The following is a 16,477-nucleotide window of genomic DNA, read 5'->3' as shown; positions in this document are numbered from 1 at the left end:
ATGCTGAAGCTACCAGTAAGTCTTCCGGTTTTAAATTCTTTTTCCAGATCTGTGTGCAAAAAATTATTTTGCTATGATTTTTTTTCTATATGAGGAAGCTACATATCCATATTTATCCATTGTGTGTATTAGTCAGTGCACCTGGCTGAGAGACAACAGTGCAGTGATGGAGACGTGACTTGTGGGCCTGGATCCTGGTGATTTCTACCCCTGATTCCCACTTCCAAACCATCAGCAGTCCATCTGTAGAGCCTGACATTACATACTCCTCCTGAAGACATTAAAACTACGTAAATATTAACAGCTTACACTTCTGTTTGTCTTTTCAATATGGCACCGCTGTCTTACCCAACAGCACAATGTGCTCAGAGATGAACTAGAGAGGATCTCTCTCAGCAAACGTCCTGTCTGGATATCCCACATCCGCATCTTACAGTCACTGGAGCAGCTGAGCTGAGGTGTGAGAGAAGTTTTGTATTCAGTTGCAGTCAGAATCAGCAGTTAATAAAATGATAAAATAAAAACAGCACTTTGTAAATGACTTTCTCACCACAGCAGATGATGTCCAGGCATTATCCTGTAATCCAGTCTCCGTGGCAATTAGAAATTGTCTTGGAAAGAACTGGAGGAGAAGCGACTGTCTTCCATATCATCAAAGCCTATTAGAAAAGAGTGGGTTTAAAATGAGTGTGACAGAAATGTGGTGTTTCCTTCCATTTCTTCCAGTAATACATTCTCAGTGGAGAAAGTACCTGATCTTTCCCTCCTGAGAGCAACTCTTTCTCATCAGGACTGAAGGCAAGGCATGTGACCCACTCCATTGTGACCTCTCTCAGAATACACATCACCTTTGGGTCAATCCAGGGCTTAGAAGTCAAATTATTCTTCAACCACAGAGCAATAGTGAAGTCATCTAAAACAAAAAGGAGATTTTAAATACAACAAAATATATTCAAAATACTTAGAAACATACAATATGAAATAAAATTACATTAAAAGATCATCCCAAAGGTAATCTGAATGTAAAAATAAGATCAAGTGAGTTTGCAAAAACTGTTAAACATCTGAAATATTTTGCATACACTGACCCAGACGCTGAAGCCACGCCAGGTAGAGTTTTGTGCCAGAGCGAGAATAGGTCCCTTCTGCACACCAAAAGATCCTATCAGCACAAGCTTTTCTGGATTATCTCCTTGTCTTTCCCAGACTCTGAGACGGTGATCCATGCCCCGACATCAGCAGCTCTGTTTCTTTGACCTTCATCCACATGAGGCAGAGCATGGACACTGGGAGGTCCTTACTGGACCAAACCTTCTCTCCTACAGCACAAAGCATTTTGGGATGAGTTTTGGTTCTACTCTATATTTACTGAATGATAAGCAGTTTAAGAATGTTAGCACTCAGGTTGACATGATGCTGGATGTAAATGTTTATTTACCTGATTTTAAATTGAACATTTTGATACCGTCTCATGATAACCCACAGCAGCATATTCACCAGTTACAGCCACAAACAGAGCATTAGCTTCATCTTCATTTCTATGTCTAGTGCGCTTTTTGTTGCTGCAGTGATGGTATCTGCAAATGATGATTAAATAACATCATCTGTAAAAGGTACTTAACTAAAATTATTTGGATGTCCTGAAGTCTTGAAGCCTTCTGTGCTTACAAGGAGGTAAAATAATATTGTTGATGTTTTAAGAAAGCTTAAACTTTAACAGGAAATGAAATAAATCAGAGCCGTCTTTGCACTTTAAAGATTGCATTATATCAGAAGACTAATGGCATTGATGGAAGATTTTCTCATTTTAAATCTGAATTTTAAAATTCTTTGTAATTCAAATACTTCAATCTCCTAAATTTAAGTTATTTAAAACATGCATAAATATTACACAAACGAGTTCAGAAATAAAAGTTTACAAAGACCAACAGAGACAGAATTAATGTCAAACAAAAAAAAAGTCAGTTTGAAGTCTATAAATCAAGCTGTTCAGGCTGAATTAACATTCATAAATAGTAAAAATACTAAAATAGGAAGCAATTCTATTTAAGAACATAAAAGTACCTTTTCCTCTCCCAGTACAGCAATAGTTTTCCCAAGACCACCAGACCATACATGAACCTAGACAGAAAAATATACAGTCAATAATAAATGTCAGGATGCATGGCAGAGTGAATCACTTTAACAAAATCTAAGAACTGAAGACTGTCAGATAATGTTCCTCACCACACTGTCATGTCCAGCGCTCAGCAAGAGGTTTCCTCCCTGCAGGAAGTTTAGTGACTGCGTGGAGCCGCGGTGAGCATGATAACTTCCCACACAAGAAGCTGCTGTCACCGACCAGAGCCGCACTTCTCCTGACAGACAGCCTGAGCACAACATGAAGGAGCAGGGAGAGAAAGACACACTCCGCACCGAGCTCTCATGACCTAACAGAGTCTAAGGAGAAGACAAATTATTTTATTTTATTTTAATAACATGTCTTTGGTGTCATTCCTCACCGTAACGTTCTTCTGTTCAAGCCAGTTCCACAACCGAACGCCTCCATCCCAGCACCCCACTGCCATGAGCTGACCCTCAAGGTCAAAGTTCACACAGTTCAGAGGAGAAGGATTCATGAGAGAAGCCACTTCTGTGCTCTTCGGCACTGACCACACCTGAGTACAGCCACATGAATGATGAATACTTCAAAACAACAGCACAACACCACATGTAGTTCAGAAATAATCAGAGCTTTTTTCTTGCTTTTACCTTCAAATTTAAGTCTAGTGAGACAGTAGCAAAGAGTTTTCTGTCTGGACTGACATCACATCCTGTGATCTTGTTGGTGTGAGCATTCACCTGGCTAGTTCTTAATATGATGGAATATTTTTCACAGGTTAGTCTTATTTCATTTGTGTTTCATGCATTTTAGCCAGAAAAAAAATGACCTGCAACCATTCGCAACATCCCACACCTCCACCTGCCCATCAAACGAGGTTGTTGCCAGAAGCTCCTCCCCAAGGAAGATGCATCTGGAGATGCCATCACCGCTGCTCATCAGTGACTTCTCTTCCTGTTTGCAAAAAATAATACAAAAGCTCCAATTTAATTTCCACTGAATTATCTTTAAAAATTTTAATTTTTTATGCTTAACTGCCACCTGTCCAGTCTCTGTATGCAGGAAGTGAATTGTTCCGTCTCCGGTCCCCACTGCTATAAGTTTTCCATCAGGACTCACAGCCACACAACTCGGCTCAGAGTGGAAGGTAGAAACCAGTTTACTGAGCAGAAAAAAACAGTAGTGTTGCTGCCAGTGCCATGTTCTGGAGACTTTCAGTGAAAGTGAAGCTACATTCTTTATGCTTCCAAAAGACATAACTAAAAATCAGTGGTTAAATTGTATTTACAACACTGATCTGAAAACGTTTAGCACAAATATTAGAGTGTGTTCAGCGCAATTACGTAGGACAGCTCTGTAAAAAAAACAGGACAGTAGCCTATGCTAGCTGCAGAAAGAGGCTTACTACTGCAAATACATCCACAACATGCTGCTGAGCATGTAAGAAACAATACTGTTGAAAATATTACATACATGACATAACCCCCTACAGCTCACATAAATCACCTCATAGCACATCTATACAGGTGGAGCTGGGAAAGGTGGAGTTTCTGAAGCGCGCTGCAAAACTGCTACAGCAAACTCTAGTCGTATATTTTGAATGTTTGACTTTGATGATATTTGAATGGTCAGAACCAGTCAGCTCTGCCATGTGGTAATGAAGTCATTAGGTCAGATTGAGTTAATTCTGGCATGAAGCTCTAGATAGGGCTAAAGTCCGATCAGGTCTATGTAATTAAATGGAATTCAAATAAGAAAATTAAACAGATAATTAAAAAAATGTAAAACTTTTTACTTGATGGCGTTTAAAAAATTAAAGGTATGTAAGTAATATTAGGAAATGGGGAGGAGAAATGTGTTGCACAAAATGCATGAGAGTTCAAGCTATGATTTATATGAATGCTAAGACTCATACATATAAATATTAAAGCTTTCTTAGAAGATTCCTAGAACCTTTAAAAATATGGGCCCTGAACTTATAAAATGATTGTTTATACTCAGAATGTGACAATTACATGCTAATAATTTTTAATTATGCTATTAATTATATTTATTATTTGTACCTGGATTCTTTTGTGCTGCATCTGTGTAGTTTAACCATTTTACAGCATGCACTCCTCCATTTCTCATCATGCTTTCTGCCCACAAATGGGCAGAGCTGTCACAAGGTTCATTAAGAGCCGTTTGTACAAAGAGAGCAGGCCACTGGGAGAAGAGAAGGCTGTGACGCTCAGAAAACTCAGACAGTCTTTAAAATCCTTCATGTTATCTGAAAAACACATATGAATTTGGATTTACTACATAAATTGTGATTTGTATATTCAGTACACATTCTAACTCATTGAGGACACATTATGAACATGAAACTATTTTAAGTACTTTTTCAAGTACTTTGGTTTTTATAAAAATACAACAACAGAAATGTAAAATACCTGCTGATCTTTTAGCTTGCACCTGATTGGTCTCATATTTTTGGCCTTAATGGATAAAAGGAAAACAATCAATACAATCTATGATATATAAAGAACATACTACTGTTTAAATTAAAAGCTTTAAAGCTCTCTTACCAAACAAAATGTAGGTTTCCAGAAGTTGGTGAATAAGCCCCTGCCGCACATTAGCATAGAGGAAGTAGTAACTGGACAGCAGAAAACACAAAGGCTCCCACTGATTACTGCCCATCTGAGCACAGAGAGAGAAGAGACATTTCTGAGTTTTATAACCTCACACTGGTCTCTGAAGCTGAACTATCCAAGAAGAGAGCAGGAGGACACTGACCAGGTGTGCAGGGAGTTGAGACAGAATATCAGCATCAGAGTGAAGAAATGTGTCCTTCCCCTGAGGATTTGACTGCACCCAAAGGTGAGCTGGGGAAAAAGGTTATCAGAATAATTAGAGAATGTCTAAAACAATGGTATTTTAAAAAAAAAAATCTTGTGTAACCACATAAATTCTCATAAATAACCGATGCATAAAGATATACATTTTTTCACACATATACACACACACAAAAAACTTGCTAAAACCAAAGCCTTTAAGAAATATTGTATAAAACAAATAAAATGCATCATGATTTACTTGTATCTTGTTTTACCTGCAATTATCAGATGACCTCTGGTTCTACTCTCCTCAGTAGACAGATACAGATGTTCAAAGGCTGACTTCACCTCTGGATGGGTCAAAATTAGGAGGTCATCTGAGCCTTGACCATGGGACGGTCCAATCAGGCTACATTAGAAGAACGACCAAACAAATTATTCCTTGTCAAAAATAATAGTTTCTCCTTATGTCTTTATATTTCACCGGGCTGTACCTGTGCAAAGTTTGTGCCAGCTGAGAGAATATTGCCATGGGAACACGGCTCTCTGGATGCCTTGCTATATGAAGAATTTCCTGCCAGGTCACCAGCCCACCTCTGGAGTTTAAATCGTTGCATATGTTCAGTATAGTGTAGAGTGAACTCTCCCGCAGTCCTGTGAAAGAAAGTGACAAGAAATATATTTGTTTTCAATACATTCAATTAAAACCAATTTTAAAAGAATGTTATGCAAAATATTTTTGCACAAAACAAATGTAAATAATGTCATAAATCTTCTGAGTCCAATATATTATTTATTAATTGCCTTAAAAAAATTAATTTGTTAATTAAAAAAATTCAATCCAATATACCAACCCTGAAATCCTGAGCCAAATTTAATAATGTAATTCTGCATTAAATTAAATAAGTTCCTGCAGAGAAATAAGCTCAATGTCTTGCACCATTGTAGCTGATGGCAAGAGAAGCAATTGGTTCTTGTGGAGCAATAAATACTAGTGTGTTTACCAATAGAGCTGATGGCAAGAGTAGCTAATGCCCATCCCAGTCCTGCTCTGCAATATTGATCTTGCAGCCTCAGCAGACTGTGCTGCACCAGCTCACCAAGAGACTGAGGAAGAGACTGGAGGCTGTCCTTCATCTAAATGACAAACTCCATTATGAATATTATGCTCAACTTTACACCTCTTTGCAAAATAACATTGTAGATAACTAAAAAACATGTTAAAAATTATTTACCTTCTCAAAGGAGGCATAATTCTTAAGCTCCTCACAGGCCAAATGGAGGTAGAGTGGACTCATAGAGCCTTTCTTCATCAGCAGTGTCTGAAGCTAAAGGGAAACACAATGATAATTGTACTAGACGTGCCAAAAATAAATGTTTTCTTTAATTATTCAAACAGCAAATAATCAGGTTCACCTGGTTATTGAAAGCAGAATCGCTCAGTTTCTTTCCAAACTCAACAAGCTGCTTCTGCACAATCTCCTTCTTGTCAGGTAAAGATAGCTGCCCCAGGGGAAATGACACGGTACCTTTTCTTGTGCTAACAGTGTTTTGTAGGATGATTCTGAAGTAACACTCCAGGACCAAACAGACACCCTGAGAGGACAGTGACAGATTGATGAGAAAGTTTATTCATTTGTAACTTTACTTATTTACAGTAAGTGTGTGTGTGTGTGTGTGTGTGTGTGTGTGTGTGTGTGTGTGTGTGTGTTTGTGTGTTTTTATGCGTGCATGTTCCTCTCTCTTACTTTAGGGATGTGCTGTGGGATCCATTCTGACACCCTTTGACCTCTACTGTCATGTATACGGTCCGCCCCATCAATAAGCAATGCTAGTGGCTCTTTGTTCCGGTCATTCAAGTTCAAGTGGAAGTCAGACAACAAGTCTCTGTAGTACAATAAGACAGTAATTATAAAATGACTTGAAACATGACATGAAACGATGCATTTTACATCAGATACTTCCTTACTTATAAGATGTGTTTGGAGGCAACTCCACATCTTCTTTTCTTTTCCTCATCCACTGAACAAGACAGCGAAGAAGCTGCTCAACACTGCAAGCTGACTGGCTAGCATCTGTAGAGTAGGATATGACATCACACAGAGGGGCTTTTCTGTTTTTGACAGAGGATTTGAGTGCCTGGGCCAGGGCAGCCTTAATAAAAATAGATGACACAGAGATATTTAGATTAAGATCTTGGTTCAGAAAGATTCATACCCAAAAACAACGTTATTTATAAAATGTACAGTTACCATGAACACAGTCTTTCCCTCTCCAGGATTTCCCTCAACCATCAGAATTCCTCCTTTTTGCTGACATTCCTGAACTTTTTCTGTAGCCAAAGAAATAAGTTTTGCCCTGCCGTGAAACTGCTGCTGTTGGGCATCCTGATGCACTTCCTGTTCCTTAATCTCTAAATCCACATCTTCATCTGTCTCCTACAAAATAAGAAAATACATTTTTGTGATGAAGGAATTTCTAAAATTACTTGACAAATTAATAATAATAATAATAATAAAAAAAGCAAAAAGCAAAAACAATTTTTTTTTTTGGAGGGTATATAATGGTCCATACGTCATGACAAATAGATTAACAAGAAAAGAAAACTAAATTTCTAATTAGTCCAAAAGGTGAGACCTAATCTGTTGTCTGTCTGATTTTTGAGACACTGTAATTGTCCAAAGCTGACAGATTTTAGAATATGTAGAAAGCAGAATATCCTAATTCAGAGTACTGAATTAAAAAAAAAGTAATATATATTTTAAATTTAGCCATTTATTTTAAAATCAGACTCAGTATATCTTTTTATCCATATCAGTTGATATATTGGTATTTCAAGCAATTAAGTGGCCCCCAAAAAGTGCAACATATAAAAACTCTTCTTTTCATGCATTTTGAACATGACCTCCACAAAGAGCTGCTGTATGGTTTCCCAGATATCCTCCAGCACTGCCCTCCTGAATTTCTCCAGATCTTTCAGATAGGGCTTTCCATCCACCACCCCACCCCATTCACAGGGATAACTAGGAGAATATGAAGCAGTGCAAACGTAAAAACAAGAACACTCACTGTGCTGACAAAACAAAGGAACTAAACTCACTTTTCTGTCACTTTGAAGTCGTTGTTCTGGATCCATGTTTTTAAGCTGTTCATTTTAGCTTCAGCTTCTTTGGATTCTGCCACAAAGTCTGTCCTCCATGCCACTGGCACCGAACTAAACATACAAACACATTAAAGTAGGTCATGTGATGTACTGTACTGTACTGTATTTACTGCAGTTGATATTTTCCATTATTTAATTCGTAGGCTGTCGTCAGTCAACTACAAAATGAATTCAATCAGCAGATAAATAATAAATAAATGTATACCTGGTGAAACGAGGTGACCTGAAGTAGAAGAACATGCGGCTCTGGGCAGAGTCTGGATACAGAGCTTGAAACTGTCGAATCTCCATTTCAGTGATGGACAACCCATCAGGTTCAGAGTTCAGCTGGCAGAAAGAAGCATGAAAACACTTCTTATTGAGCACTTTTTATAAATTTTTTATTTGTGCTTCCCCTCAAAAAAATCTGTGTTGTGTAGAAAGGTGTTAAATGTTAATGTTAAATAAATATCTTTACTTTTAATCAATTTATTGCATTCTTGCTTAATGTATTAATGTCTTTAAATAATAATAGTAATTTCATATCCTCAAATTTCTGTAGCGTTTAAATTTGCCTCTATAATTTACCTTGCAACCTTCTGGTCAACATTAAGTCTGGTTAACATTAAGCATTGAATTAAAACATTAATCACCTGTATCACACTTCTAAAAAAGCATCTATCAGACAAATAGACGTAATTACCCAGCTGTACTGAGAAGCTCAGTTAGGGAGGGGCGGGGCGGCACAAGGCCGTATCTCTCTCCCAGAATCCCGAGCAGCAGCTGGCTGCGACAGACCTCTGACAGACAGAGCTCCACAGCACGGTTAGACTCCTCCTCTGTGACGCCCCAGCGCAGCTCCACTTCCTGCAGGTAGAGGTAGTGAGGAGCGGCTCGTCTCCTGAGCTCAGGAAACACACTACGCACAAGAACATCCCTCTCTGCGTGCATGTCTCTGAACGTAGAAGAGATGAACACTCGCACACCCTTCCATCTATGAAAAGAGAGAAAAGAGACTGATTTATTTACTATTTCCTGTCTGGTTTTAACTGGAATATATGCTGGACCACAGTCACCCAACATAAAGTGACTGACATTTTACTGTAACAAGTTTTTTTTAATAGTTAAACCTAAACTTTGGTGTTGCTGGGAGTGAGAGGACTTCAGCGGTTCTCTCAGGTTCAGTTTTTTGACCCTGTGGTGGCGGGATGTTATAGACTCTGTCCATGTGCTCCACATGCTGCAGCATCCTCGAGGAGCCTCTCTCTGAGACAAACCTACGACCACAGAACAACTCTAATGAACATCTGAAACTCCAGCCACTGAATAGATTCACAAGTAAAGTAGTAAGAAGTAAAATACACCAAAATATATACTAAAACTGACTTTCAGCAAAAAAAACTTTTCAGCAATGATTATAATAATAATTATTATATTTTTCCTTGAGCACAAAGAATAATTTCTGATGTATCGTGTGACCCAGAAGACTGGAGCAATGATAATATTTTATATTACTGTTTTGACTAAATAATGCAACCATTGTGAGCATCAGACATCTTTCAAAACATTTTGCCAACGCAACTTTAAGATTTTCAAGAAATTGTAAAAGAACTGCAGATGTTGTAAATATGTGGTAGATCCTAATCTATCTCTTTCTAACAACAAGAAAGAATATATTTAGCACGACATAAGATTCATGTAAAGATCTTACTTCAGGATCTGCTCACTAAACCCCCAAAGCTCTACAGTGTTGGAGCTCAGTTTGTATTTCACATTTTCATTTGGAGACCTGTTTAAAACAAACAATATAGTATTTATTTGCACCTACAACAATTTTTGCTACATTTCAAATCCAATAGGCAGACACGAAAAAAAATGGAGAACAAGTTTCACAAAACATACATGTTTCCAAGCAGCACATCTATCACAACAGCATCACGATTGATATCTTGCCGATAGTCATTGATGTCTGACATTAAACTGCTGTCTGTGTAGTTATTTTCAAACACAACTATACGATCCAGCTGTGGGGGGAGACGTTTTAACAGACATGTCATTTGCAAAATAACTGTAATACATTCTGGAATGAGCAGAAATACATAAGGTGCTCACACCTTTGTCTTTTGTTCAGTTAGCTTGGTGAACAGCGTTGAAGGAGACATGAATTCAGATTGTACACTGTCATCATTCAAATCCTGAGAGAAAGAGGGACAGAGAGAGACAAAGAGAATAAAACAAAAAAGCACATTATCAAAAAATAATGTACTTAAGAACAACATCAAACAGCATTAGAGTACAAGATGGATATGTAACTTTACATGCCTGTAATTTATTGTATATTCGCAACAAAAGGGAAATTCTTACCTGCACTTGCTTCATTGCTTGTCTCACATTATACAAAATGATGTCAGACTTCACCTTGACCTCCTGGAGGCCTTCATGTCTTTGTAGCATGACTCGGGAATCTTCACTACAGTAGTTAATCATCATGCATAAAAGTACTGCAGCTTCTTGTACCTGCAGAACGTATAGTTTACAATAAATTTAATTTATACTAGAAGCCTAATTTCTAATATGCAACAAAATTACAAATCCACAGTCAGTCACTCTGAAAAATATATAAAGGTACAGCTGTACGGTGCTAATAACTGAAACAATAAGATTCTGTTAACTGACCGATGCAGAGAGTTTATTCTCATCGATGTCTTCTGTGCTTTCAGGGGGCAAGCAGACATCAGCTGCACCACTCCAGTCCCGATCCTCTGAATAATTAGTATTACAGATCACAAGAGTGCGTCCTGGGAGAGGCGGGATGTTATACTTGCAGGAGATCTGGAGCGCTTTCTCCAAAGCACAGCAGTACTTGTTCAGAAGCTCCTGAGTATACAGCCTCTGACTAACAAAATTGCAAAAAATGAAGCAGTAAAATATCAATGTAGCAGTAAAATGAACTAAATTATTATAGTATAATGTTTATTATTATAGAAGTATATTTTGATCTAAAATAATAATACTATGTAAATGATTTCTTTATTATTATACTTGATATTCAGAAATACACACTTTGCTTTTTTTAGGAGATTGCGTTTGGTATTAAATAAGCGACAGACGAAGGGAATGCTCATTGTAATCCTCAGTCTCTTTCGTGCTGTTGTTTCCCATTTGTACTGTTTAAACCGTTTGCTCTTTGGCAATTTCTTGAGAACCCCTTGTAAGACCTCCCTGAAGCTTGGCACCTTGACCGCAGGCCCACCAGCTGAAAGAGGAGAAAAGGTCACTCAAACTTCCTCAGGTACAGGTCTATTGAAGACACTGTGCTCTCTCATTTAGATTAATGTGGATTCTGCTAATTAAAATATTTTATTTTCCTAAAATACATAATAGTCCTATAAAATATAACATCTATCATTTCACAGCTTATCGTTTTACTGTGAAATGATATTGCAATTTAACATAACTTACCAAATTTACTGAGCTCCAAAATGACTTTATATGCAGACAGAAAGCGAAAAGGAAACTGTCTGCTCTGGATTACAGCATTCTGTAAGAAGAAACACACTAAACCTGTAAATGACTTTTTCATCATGTTATATACCTTTCAGTGTTCAAAAGACTGAATTAAGAGACACTCACTTTGGAGGTCAGTCTGTTGAGGATCTTAGTATGATGTTTCTCACTGATGCCCACAGAGATCATGTTCCTCAGGTTCCTCAGCATTGCCATAAAAGGAAGAGATTTTCCATCTGCAATTACAAAAAACACCATACACTTATGTCTGAGTAAATAATCAATCTATAATCCAGTTATGGACCCAGTGCATGTCCTTCTTCCACACCGATGAGTTTCTCCCAGGTGGCAGCTTTGTTTCCCTCCTGACTCAGTTTGCATTCCCATGTGTCGGGCTGCTTAAGTTTCATTGGCTTTCCAGCTCTCTCTCTCTCCCAAACCCCACTAAGACCACTGCGAGAAGGCCTTCAGATCACTCGGGTATCTGCATGCACAGACAGACAACAAATACTCACTTATGACTGGAAGTTACTGGACCAAGCAATCAGTTATAAAAAAATATTGACAAATATGCCAACTTGTAGGACTAACTTTTTTCCCAGAATGGCCATGACATGTTCTGCAGACTCTTTGATGTGAAGGCGCTTTATCATCTTCTTAAGGTTGAATTCACTCTGTTTTTTATCCTTTACAGTACGATTCTGGCTCTCCAACTGTATCATAAGATATTCAGAAGAAGTAATGTACAATAGTAATTTACAAATGTTATGTGATATCAAACACATCAAACCAAACACAGTAAAGCTCACATATTTTTTGAGAATGGAGTCATCGACTCTGACAAGATCACCCCATTTTTTCCATTGTTCAGCAGAGATTTTCTGAAAGAAGAGTATTTTTAAAGTGATGTGAAATGAAAGTCTAAAAAGAAATTAAGTTTGGTGTGCAACACAATCTGGTATTTTATGTCTTAAAAATGTAAATGTTTTTTGTAAAAGTTTTTGATACATTACCTCTCCTTTCTTTTGTTTCTTGTTGTGTTTGCAGCGATGCTTCCGTGTATTGTATTTCGCCAGCTGATATTCAGTGAACTGCTTAAATTTATCTGACAGAGCTTTTTTCAGGCAGGAAGGTAAAGATTTACTGAAACACTGCACAAAAACATTTAAAAGGCATGAAAAAACTAAAGAATAGAGTAGGCGTAAAAACAAAATCCTTATTTAAACTACCATGATAAAACCATATTCAACATATGAATACGGTATGAGTACAAATATGGTGATAATTTCTTAGAGCAGTAACATATATTAAAACAAATATTAAAACTCACCGTGCTATAGATTCTTGCCACCTCCAGCCAATCAGATGGCAGTTGTACAGCAGCACAAAAATACCTTCTCAAATGCGGCTTAGAACCAGGCAGATGGGCCGCCAGTGCCAGCAGGAAGTTGGCTGTGATACGAATGTTTAGTTCCTGCCTAGTATACACATAACCTAAAACCAATACAAATACACAAAACTATATGTTAACACTTGACAACATAGCCCCCACACACTCACACAGTCAAAAAAACAACCTTTAGGAGAAACTCAGTGTCTTCTGTGGTAATCTCTGTGGCCAGAACCTTAATAGTGACCCACACACTTCTCTTCTTATCCCAGTCCTTCTGACCCGGGGTACAGCTCTTATTGACAAGGGAGCAGCACACCATATTCAGCAGGTTGTTCTGAAGGACAAACAAAAGAACTGTGAATTCGATCACAGTTGAAATTGATCTATTCGTCATCTGGTTTAAGAATTGTTTAAACCAATACATGTACATGTGCGTCTTTAAAACAATAGAATATTGTGAAAAACGTATTTTAAAAATGTAAACTTTTACATATAGCCTTAGATTGGATTTTCACAATCCAACTGAGGCTTCAGCTTGTCTTTATTGTTTGATCGACTGTTTTTCATCATCTTTCTCATGGAAATATACCACAGATTCCCCTTGGGGTTCAGGTCAGTCATGCTGGCTGACCAATCAAGCACTGTAATGTCATGGTCATCAAAATACTTGGAAGAGGTTTTGTCACTGTGGGCATGTGCTAAGCTCCTGCTGAAAAAGGAAATCAGCATCTTCATTAAGCTTGTCATCAGACAGAAGCATAAAGTGCTCCAAACTCACCTAACGGAAGGCACATATTTTTGACTTGATGAAACACAATGGACCATCACCTCTACTGGTACTACATCATGGAACCTCAAATCATCACTGGATTTTAAGCAGCTTGGAATCTGTGCCTCTCTACTCTTCCACCAGACTCCAGATTTCCAAATTAAATGCAAAATTTACTTTAATCTGAAAAGAAGACCTTGAACCACTGAGCAACAGTCCAGTTCTTTTTCTCCTTAGCCCATTTAAGATGCTTCTGACATTGTTTCTGTTTCATAAGAGGCTTCATTCCACTTCTTTTTGACTTTTATGTGCTGTAAGCTCTAAATATATATGAAAGTTTCATACAAAAGTTTAATACAAATTTAAAACTTCACATTTTTAGAGATGCACCTATGTTATTGAAAAGTTTGAAGTAGTTAAGTAAAAAAAAAACATTAAAACTTTTATTCAGCAAACATACATTAAATTCATCAATAGTGAGAAAAGACATTTATAAATGTACATTTTAAATACATTCTGTTCTTTTGAACTTCAAAGAATCCTGAAAAAAAGCTGTTTTTAATTTAATAAGAAATGTTTCTTTACATTTACATTTATATTTACATTTAGTCATTTTGCAGGCACTTTTATCCAAAGCGACTTACAATTGAGAGTACAACAAGCGATTAATTTTTGTTCTTTAGCAACAAAGGTGCAAATTAGAATTATTCCTAAAGAACCACGTGACACTTAAGACTGAAGTTATGGCTGCTGAAAATTTGTATAGAATATTTGTATTAGAAATCACATTACTATTTATACGAAATACACACACTGACACTAAATATAATAACTAAAGAATACATATAAACAAAGCTAAAAATAAATAATTTGTGATTATTACTAGCACAGTATTAACTATTACTTAGATTCACACAAACCCCTGAACTGTGTTCACTCGACTCACCTTTCTCTCCCTCAATTCCACAAGACGCTCATCCTCACTTGCTTCAAGCACCCCAAACTCTTCATGAGGAGCTAAAGTGTGCTCCCCCTCTCCATCTAAATCCATATTCAAAACAGGCATCTGGTCATCCTCCTCAATGCTTTCTCGTATGGCATACTGTTAAGATTACAGATAAACAAGAGACTATAATTAAATATATATGCATTTCCCAAGAAAATACCAGTCTTATCGAGGTATTTGTAAATTAAAAAAACAAGTATTAAATTAAGTGCTGCACATTTAAAATCATACATAATCATAATGTGCTTTCTGTGCAGCAAATATGATTTTTTTAATAGTAGAAACAAATTTGAAGAAACAGCATTATGTTAAAAGTGCTGGAGTTTTAATTAATACAAATACAAATTTGTGTAAGTGAATAAAATAATTTAGAAAAACCTGCAGTTTTATAAAGCAAGGGGAAATCATTCTATACCTGTCTAGGTTCCTCACTAGATGCTGCTCCCAGCAGCCCTTCAGGTGTGAAATGCATGTCTTCAGCTTCTCTCTTTTCATTTGAGCAAGTTTTATTCTCCATTGAAGGTGACTGATAGGAGCAGACAGGTGGGGCGGCACTGGATGACATTTTGGAGTAAGAGAGTAAAGGATTATGGGAATAAGAGGAGGTTAGAGAGGATGGGACTGGAAGATGAAGTGAAGGCTTCATTAGGAGGGTATTCTTGGTGCTCAGCAGAGAAGAGGATGAGGATAGTGAGCTCTTCGTTGTGGATGACAGAAGAGAGGAGGTGGTCATGGTGGAGGACAGGCTGGTTGGCTGGAGCGCTGGACATTGTGAAGAGATGGAGGTCTGCTTGGCCCAGGATGGAGATGTGTGCTGATGCTGGGACAACACTGAGGGAGCTTGAGACAGAAAGCGATTTTCCAGCCTTGAACTGCTATAGTTTCTTTGTATTCTGGCATCGGTGTTCGCCTTCAGATCAGTCTGAAGGGGAGCCGGAGTCTTCATGGCTACCTTTCGGAAGAAAGAGAAATGCAGAACATGAAATTGTACACAAAAATACTTCAGAAATCATATTTCTATTTATATATATACCCCGTCAAAGTGTAAAGAATTTTCTCCTTTTAGATAATGTTACTCTTCATATGCCTTCCACACAGATTAGCCATATTAGTAGCTAGCATCTTCTTTTTTTTTTTTGGCCTGTGTGAATATTTTGAAAGTTCAGTACAGAACTCAGTAATCACTAGCATTGACAAGCTTGGGTGTGTCTTAAGTAAACAACAAATCTATTGAAGGCACACCTAAACCACAATGAAATGACAATCTTTGAAGTTATATATTAAGTTAAATCTAACTATTCATTTATAAATAAATTGTTTTATTCATTTTTGTAATGAATAAACATCTCATAATGGCATTCTGTTTCCAACTGGAATATGACTTTCTGTTACAATTTCTGTTGTAATTACAAAGAAACAGAGCATTATTTTCTTCTGTAGTGGACAACGGAGCATACTGTTAACTATGCATTTTGTGGAGACACAACAAGTGAATAAGGAAAGAAATTATTGGTCAATAATGTTAAAAAAAAATAAGAGATATGTTGCCAAGTCCTATTATTAAACTTTTTCTTTATATATTGCCTCACAACACATTAATATGCAAATTAGATTCAATATACAGATGCATTGTATAGAATTTTTTATGGACAAGTTATGCAATCTTTCTTAAAACATAGTTGAGAATCACATTCGTACAATAGTTTGTTAAAATTAACTTGAAACCTACAAACTCATTGG

General features: G+C 37.1%; 1 pseudogene; it reads right to left on the bottom strand.

Moving 5' to 3' along the window:
- The window catches only part of LOC122327242, a 39,768-nt pseudogene extending 24,085 nt beyond the window's left edge, over positions 1–15,683 (bottom strand).
- Between the last annotated feature and the right edge of the window lie 794 nt (positions 15,684–16,477).

The sequence above is a fragment of the Puntigrus tetrazona genome, chromosome 2 (assembly GCF_018831695.1).
Source record: "Puntigrus tetrazona isolate hp1 chromosome 2, ASM1883169v1, whole genome shotgun sequence".
NCBI classification, from domain to species: Eukaryota; Metazoa; Chordata; class Actinopteri; order Cypriniformes; family Cyprinidae; genus Puntigrus; species Puntigrus tetrazona.
Note: the sequence above shows the minus strand (reverse complement) of the source record. Positions and strands in the feature narration are given on the sequence as shown.